Source organism: Notolabrus celidotus, chromosome 20 (assembly GCF_009762535.1).
Source record: "Notolabrus celidotus isolate fNotCel1 chromosome 20, fNotCel1.pri, whole genome shotgun sequence".
NCBI classification, from domain to species: Eukaryota; Metazoa; Chordata; class Actinopteri; order Labriformes; family Labridae; genus Notolabrus; species Notolabrus celidotus.
In genome coordinates, this window is record NC_048291.1 from 556569 (window position 1) to 564736 (window position 8168).

Consider the following 8168-nt stretch of genomic DNA (forward strand, 5'->3'; position numbering starts at 1 on the left):
GAGATAAGTCCACCTTTCATCTCTTCTCATCCACTGACCCCCGGTAAAGGAATAGAACACCCGGACGGATGGATCCAGATTTAATATTAGCACCAGGAAGAACGCTGACCCATTTGGACTCCTTCATCTTTACACTTCCTGACATTTTCTTTCAACTTTTACTTTGAATCTTCAGAGAAGTGAACTCACGAGGGAGCTGAAGGCAATAACAGGAAAAGGTTTGCATCTCTACCCAGAGATTAAATCCTCAGACCCCCTGAGGTCCTACGAAACCGTCCCACCTGGACCCATTGTTACAGAGGTACACACACAACAACCAGACGCACACACACACAGGGAAGAGATGCCACATTCACAGTTTACTGTCTGAAAATAGAAGAATGCTAATGCTCAGTTAGCCTAGCCTAGCCAAACCTAGCGTACCTTAGCTTAGATGAGCTAAGTTCCACTTAGCATTGCTTGAAGAGAAGACCTTACCCCTTTACATTAAAGGTGCGTTAAAACGTACAGAGAAGGAGGTGCACCACTGTTAGTGCCAAGTTAGCCTTTCTTAGCTTAGCCTAGCTTAGCATTACTCAAACAAAGACTGTACATTAATTTTATATCAGTCGCATTGAAACTTACAGAGAAGGAGCTGCACCACTGTCAGTCGGTATGAATTAAACAACTGCTAGTGCTAAATTAGCCTAGCTTAACCTAGCTTAGCATTACTCAAATAAAGTAAGTACCTAAATTTTATATCAAGTCAGATTAAAACTTACCAAGAAGGAGGTGCACCACTGCTAGTTGGTATGAGTTAAACAACTGCTACTGCCAAGTTAACCTTGCTTAGCTTAGCCTAGCTTAGCATTACTCAAATAAAGAATGTACCTTCATTTTACATCAGTCAAATTAAAACTTACCAAGAAGGAGGTGCGTCACTGCTAGTTGGTATGAATTATACAACTGCTACTGCCAAGTTAGCCTTGCTTAGCTTAGCCTAGCTTAGCATTACTCAAATAAAGAATGTACCTTCATTTTACATCAGTCAAATTAAAACTTATCAAGAAGGAGGTGCACCACTGCTAGTTGGTATGAGTTAAACAACTGCTACTGCCAAGTTAACCTTGCTTAGCTTAGCCTAGCTTAGCATTACTCAAATAAAGAATGTACCTTCATTTTACATCAGTCAAATTAAAACTTATCAAGAAGGAGGTGCGTCACTGCTAGTTGGTATGAATTATACAACTGCTACTGCCAAGTTAGCCTTGCTTAGCTTAGCCTAGCTTAGCATTACTCAAATAAAGAATGTACCTTCATTTTACATCAGTCAAATTAAAACTTATCAAGAAGGAGGTGCGTCACTGCTAGTTGGTATGAATTATACAACTGCTACTGCCAAGTTAGCCTAGCTTAGCATAGCCCAGCTTCTAACTACAGCCCCATCAAAATAAGTCCCTCCTAACTGGTGATAGAAAGAAAGCGTTTAGAGTTTGTTTGATTCAAAAGAAGTGTAAGAAACTGTAGAATGAAGCTGATCCACACCCTGTAACATCTGTGTGTGGGCCGACCCTCATGATGTTATTGCACTATTGAAAATATGACTGCATGTTGCATATCTTTTATAGCGTGCAGGCCGGTTAGCTGAATGTTATCAGATGTATTTTCACAGAGAGCGCCGTCTGGTTTAGCATCAATGCACCGTGTCTCATCAATCTCTGTAACAGCCGATTCAGAGCAGGAGAGAGCGCCGAGAGACGTCGATAAGAATCACCTGCAGGGACGGAAAGGAGAGGAACACCAGGTGAGTTAGAGAGGAGAGGAAACCACCTGCAGGAAGAAGTGATCACACAGCTGAACATGCAGAAAGAGATCTCCTCAAACCTTCATCAGGTTCAGTTTACAGACGTCTCACTCTGGATCTGTTCTCAGATGCTGCCTGCAGGGAGCACGATAAGACGTGACTCAGATTAACATCACGGCTCAGGCAGCTGCAGCTCATCAAAACACACAGAGTGGAAACATCTTCAGATGAAACCTGGAGCATCTTATTTCTGTTTGTTTTGTTAAATTCCTGCTTTAAACAAAATACTCAACTCTTTTTCTTTCCATCAGGCGTTGTAAATATTCCTGCAGCGGTGAACTCGTGACCCTGTGAGTGAAGGCTGGATGATAACACTCCCTGAAACAGTTTGTTGACGTTGATGTTGATATCTCTGAATTCTTAGGCCAGCAGATAAATGTTTGTTGAATGAGTCTGAATGTTAGATACTGGAAACAGAGCCTGAGAGATCGTGCAGAGGTTTGGGTTTGTGTGTTAACATCTGCAGCATGGTGCTCTTTACCCCATCCTAACTAAAGACCCGATGACAGCCTGAGTGTCTCCTTCTTATTTAAAAATAAATCACATCCAGGTTTATGTTCCCCTGGAGACCATCCTGTCGTTGGTTCTGAACATCTGAGGAGAATTATTCAGGACAATCGCAGGAAAAGCTGGCAGGAGTGTCAGCGGGTCGATCCCTGAAGCTTCAGAGCCAGAGCTCCTGTGATACAGACTGAAATTAAAACTACAGCACAGAGAGGCGCCAGCAGGCCTCCCCACCGTGCTCAGAGACTATAGTCCTCATAGCGGGTCACCGGGTCGACTACAGGTCACGACCCTTTGTTTCATATCTCCCCCCCGCTCTCCACTCCCCACATTTCCGCTCTTTCTGCAGCTGTCGTATCAAAAAAAGGGACGAAAAAAAGCCTCTCAAGAATAACTTTTCAAAACCAGCAAAGAGATGAGAGGGACCTCTTTGACCACAGGGGGCGCCAGAATCCACACAAACTCTCTGTAGGTTCAACCGTAGCTTAGTTTGAAGGTAAGGTCTAAGTTAGGATGAGTTCACTCTCTCCTGATGTTTGGGGCGTTGCTCCAGCTGAGAAAGTTCCAACGTTAGAATAAGTTACATCTTAAATTTAACACCTAGCTTTGAGTAAAGTCCTCCGTTAAAGACCGCCTCTCATGGCGCTCTGTTTTCAAAGATGGGATCATTTAAAGGAAGAGGAGAAGCAGAGAGTTCAACCAGCTGTGATGTGTCAACAACAAGCTCTCTGTTTAGGATAGCATGAATCAGAGTCGTCATATCAGCGACAATGTTTTGATTAGCTTGGATGTTTCAGTTTACCAGTTAAGATGGACTTTAAGTCTCTGTGGTGAAACTAAACAATGACACAACTTCAGTTACAAACTAAGTTTCAATGAACAGTTTAGGGTGGACTCTACACTCTAACTCAGGACACAACAAATACAGAGATCATGCAACACACCACAGGAGTGACAAAGGAGAGAGGGGGAGCTTCACTCTTTGTAAAAGTCTTCAGTTTATCACAAAGATTTTTATGTTCTTGCTTTAAGTGTTTTTAAAGTTATTAAATGACTTAAAGGTGAATTAAGTTACATTAAAAGGTCTAGGTTAGCATTGTAGGCTAAATGTAAGCTACGTCTCTGCAGGCCAAGAAACTCAGGTATGAATTTATAATATTCACTTTTTTCATGATTTTCAAATCTTACTAAGATTTTTCTGCGCTTGATTTTTTTTTTTCACTTTTTTTTCGTGTTTGAAAAGTTTGACGAAAATTTTCTCTTTTTTCATGATTTTTATTCGGACAAATTCATTTAACTTTTTTCAAGATTCTCGCCCGACAATCTTTTTTTCACTTTTTTAGAATTTTTTGTCAGAAAATGAAAATTTTCACTCTTCCAACGATTTTAACATCGTACAAAGATTTTTGCTTTTCTGTGATTTTTTTTGTTGGAAGCAAAATTTTGTTTTCTTTTGTTTATAATTCATGTTGGACGAAAATGTTAAACTTTTCTTGATTTTCGAATTTGAATTAAATTTTCACTTTTTCATGATTTTTGAGTTCTAATAAAAAGTTTCTGATTTTTTTTTTCACTTTTTTTGCGGCCGACAAGTTTGACGAAAATTTTCTCTTTTTTCATGATTTTTATTCGGACAAATTAATTCAACTTTTTCATGATTGTAATTTTTTTGTCACTTTTTCTGAGTTTTTCATGTACGCAGAAAAATTCTCACTCTTCCCACAATTTTAACATCATAAGAAGATTTTTGCTTTTTCATGATTTTTTCATAAAAAACAAATGTTGACTCTTTTTGTTAATAATTCATGTTGGACGAAAAATGTTAAACTTTTCTTGATTTTCGAGTTGGAATTAAAAAATTCACTATTTCATGATTTTTGAGTTTCAATAAAAAGTTTCTGATTTTTTTTTTCACTTTTTTTGTGGCCGACAAGTTTGACGAAAATTCTCTCTTTTTTTATGATTTTTATTCGGACAAATTAATTCAACTTTTTCAGGATTTTTTTCAATGGAAGACAAATTTGGACTTTTTTTCGTTAATAATTCATGTTGGACGAAAATGTTAAACTTTTCTTGATTTTCGAGTTTGAATTAAATTTTTACTTTTTCATGATTTTTGAGTTCTAATAAAAAGTTTGATTTTTTTTCAACATTTTTTGTGGGCGACGAGTTTGACAAAAATTACCACTTTTTTCATGATTTTTATTTGGACAAATTAATTCAACTTTTTCACGATTGTCATTTTTTTGTCACTTTTTCTGAGTTTTTCATGTACGCAGAAAAATTCTCACTCTTCCCACAATTTTAACATCATAAGAAGATTTTTGCTTTTTCATGATTTTTTCAATGGAAAACAAATGTTGACTCTTTTTGTTAATAATTCATGTTGGACGAAAATGTTAAACTTGATTATCTTGATTTTCGAGTTGGAATTAAAAAATTCACTTTTTCATGATTTTTGAGTTTCAATAAAAAAGTTTCATTTTTTTTTTCACTTTTTCTTGTGGCCGACAAGTTTGACGAAAATTTTCTCTTTTTTCATGATTTTTATTCGGACAAATTAATTCAACTTTTTCAGGATTTTTTCAATGGAAGACAAATTTGGACTTTTTTTCGTTAATAATTCATGTTGGACGAAAATGTTAAACTTTTCTTGATTTTCGAGTTTGAATTAAATTTTCACTTTTTCATGATTTTCGAGTTCTAATAAAAAGTTTCTGATTTTTTTTTTCAACTTTTTTTGTGGCCGACAAGTTTGACAAAAATTACCACTTTTTCCATGATTTTTATTTGGACAAATTAATTCAACTTTTTCATGATTGTCATTTTTTTTTCACTTTTTCTGAGTTTTTCATGTACGCAGAAAAATTCTCACTCTTCCCACAATTTTAACATCGTACAAAGATTTCTGCTTTTTCATGATTTTTTCAATGGAAAACAAATGTTGACTCTTTTTGTTAATAATTCATGTTGGACGAAAATGTTAAACTTTTCTTGATTTTCGAGTTGGAATTAAAAAATTCACTTTTTCATGATTTTTGAGTTTCAATAAAAAGTTTCTGATTTTTTTTTCACTTTTTTTGTGGCCGACAAGTTTGACGAAAATTCTCTCTTTTTTTATGATTTTTATTCGGACAAATTAATTCAACTTTTTCAGGATTTTTTTCAATGGAAGACAAATTTGGACTTTTTTTCGTTAATAATTCATGTTGGACGAAAATGTTAAACTTTTCTTGATTTTGGAGTCTGAAGCAAAATTTCAAATTTTTCTTGATTTTTCTAATTTGAATTGAAGCTTTCACTTCTTTTGTGATTTTCCAGTCAGAATCAAAATGTTTCACTGTCTTCCTGATTTTTTTGAGCTGCTGTTAGCCGGCTGGAGTTGTACCCTGCTGTCTCCAAAGTTAAGATGACTCAGCTCTGATGTTACTTTGACAGAGCCTCAGGCCACTTGTAGAATATTTCATGAATCAGCAGATTGCTTCAGGGAGGCTGTTTTTCTGTGGTAATGTGTGTAATGACGTTTTTATTTATTGTGAACACAGTTTTCTGAAAATTCTTTCAGATCTTAATCGTGAACAATAAAGGGAAAAGCAGTGTGGGAAAGCTGATATACTTGTAGTTTTCTCAGGTGCACAGCAGCTGCATCTTGACGTTTCAACAATAAGCACACTGTGTCTGTGGTCCAGGTCTTGATCTCAGCTCTTGTGGACCCCCCACGCCCTCCTCTGTTCTGTTATCTCAGCGTGTCCCATCATCCCTGAACGAACCAAAGGGGATTAGAAGAATGTGAACCGAGCAGATGTTTTCAGCGGCTCATCTGAGAGCTTCATGTCCAACCAGAACAAGCCCTTTATACGTCAGTCTGTCCCAGGGATGATCCACGCACGCCTTAAAGCCACCTAAGACCCTCACATTGATTATCAATACTTCTCTCCCTGGCACTCATCAATACAGACAGGTACAAGCTCTTTGAATTCACTGCTAATGCATTATGCAGCTAATCTGCAGAACTCATTACCTCCATCATTGATCGGTGTTATTGCTTTTCTTGAAAACACGAGTCAAGTTAATCAGAATCGACTCTGAGAGAGGGATCCGAGAATTAGAGTCATAAAACATGAAGCAGTCAGACCGGTTCTCCTGTGTCTGCAGGTCCAGGAGCGAGCACTCCTGCAGGATCACAGGAGGCTCCTTCTGCGAGCTGCATCTGATCCTAAAGCATCTGTAATCCATGTTTCTACAATCACAGTGTTTATTAATGACTTCTATATGACACCAGGGTTATTACAGTAATCTGAGGTCACTCAGAGCTCTGATACGTGATAGCACACCATCAAATGTGCACCACACCCCACACTGAGGTACACCAGAACCATTAGCTGATGAAGCAACATCAACCTGCAGCACTCACTTCCCAAACGTTCCTCCCTGCGGTCATGCTTTTACATTATTTCATCATTTTGGACCACATGAACTCACCCTCCTCATCAGACCCTCCTGTAGAGGCCGGTTCTGGTACTGGTGCTGAAAACACAGAATCAAACACAACATGAACAAATCTCTTCAAATTAAAATGAACATGTTGTTTTGTATTTGTCAACAGCTCCTTAAAGTAAGTATTCATCACAAGCTCCGCCTCTCTTTGTGATGTTTTAAAGGTTTCCTGTAACATGTGATGTCTAACTCAGTGCCTGTTGGTTCAGGTAAAGAATAACAACATCACTGTGCTCAGTGTTCCAAACAGAGAGTGTGTCTCCTGCAATCTGATGTTCACAAGCAAGATAAGAATGTAGATCTTACAGTGTGGCTCCCTCTGGTGGCTAAAGTGTGTTACTACAAGAGAGGCACAAACTCCAACAATGAGACAGTGAGTGCAAAGAGGGGTGAAATTACACAAAGACAGGTCTATAAAGATCTGTACGAAGGCAGGGACCAGATCTATAAGTGACTGGAGTGAAACCCACAACACAGGATGTGAGGAAATAAGACGCCCAGTCTCTTTACCTGAGGGGAGGGGGGCACTGACACCCAGACCCTTACACCCAGACTCTTTACCTGAGGGGAGGGGGACACTGACACCCAGACCCTTTACCTGAGGGGAGGGGGACACTGACACCCAGACTCTTTACCTGAGGGGAGGGGGACACTGACACCCAGACCCTTTACCTGAGGGGAGGGGGACACTGACATCCAGTCTCTTTACCTGAGGGGAGGGGGACACTGACACCCAGACCCTTACACCCAGACTCTTTACCTGAGGGGAGGGGGACACTGACACCCAGACCCTTACACCCAGACTCTTTACCTGAGGGGAGGGGGACACTGACACCCAGACCCTTTACCTGAGGGGAGGGGGACACTGACACCCAGACTCTTTACCTGAGGGGAGGGGGACACTGACACCCAGACTCTTTACCTGAAGGGAGGGGGACACTGACACCCAGACTCTTTACCTGAAGGGAGGGGGACACTGACACCCAGACTCTTTACCTGAAGGGAGGGGGACACTGACACCCAGACTCTTTACCTGAGGGGAGGGGGACACTGTTGAGCTGTCTATGGTTAGGGGGAAACTGTTGGCTTTGGATAAGGTGGATTTGGTGCCTGTGAGGAGGAATTCTGTTTTATTGCTGTTGAGTTGAAGGAAGTTGGAGGTGAACCAGGATTTGATCCCAGAGAGGCAGAGGGTGAGGGAGGAGGGTGGGAGAGTGGAGTCGGGTTTACTGGACAGGTAGAGCTGGGTGTCATCCGTGAAGCAGTGGAAGTGGATGCCAAATTTGTGGAAGATATTGCCGAGTGGGAGAAGGTAGATGATGAA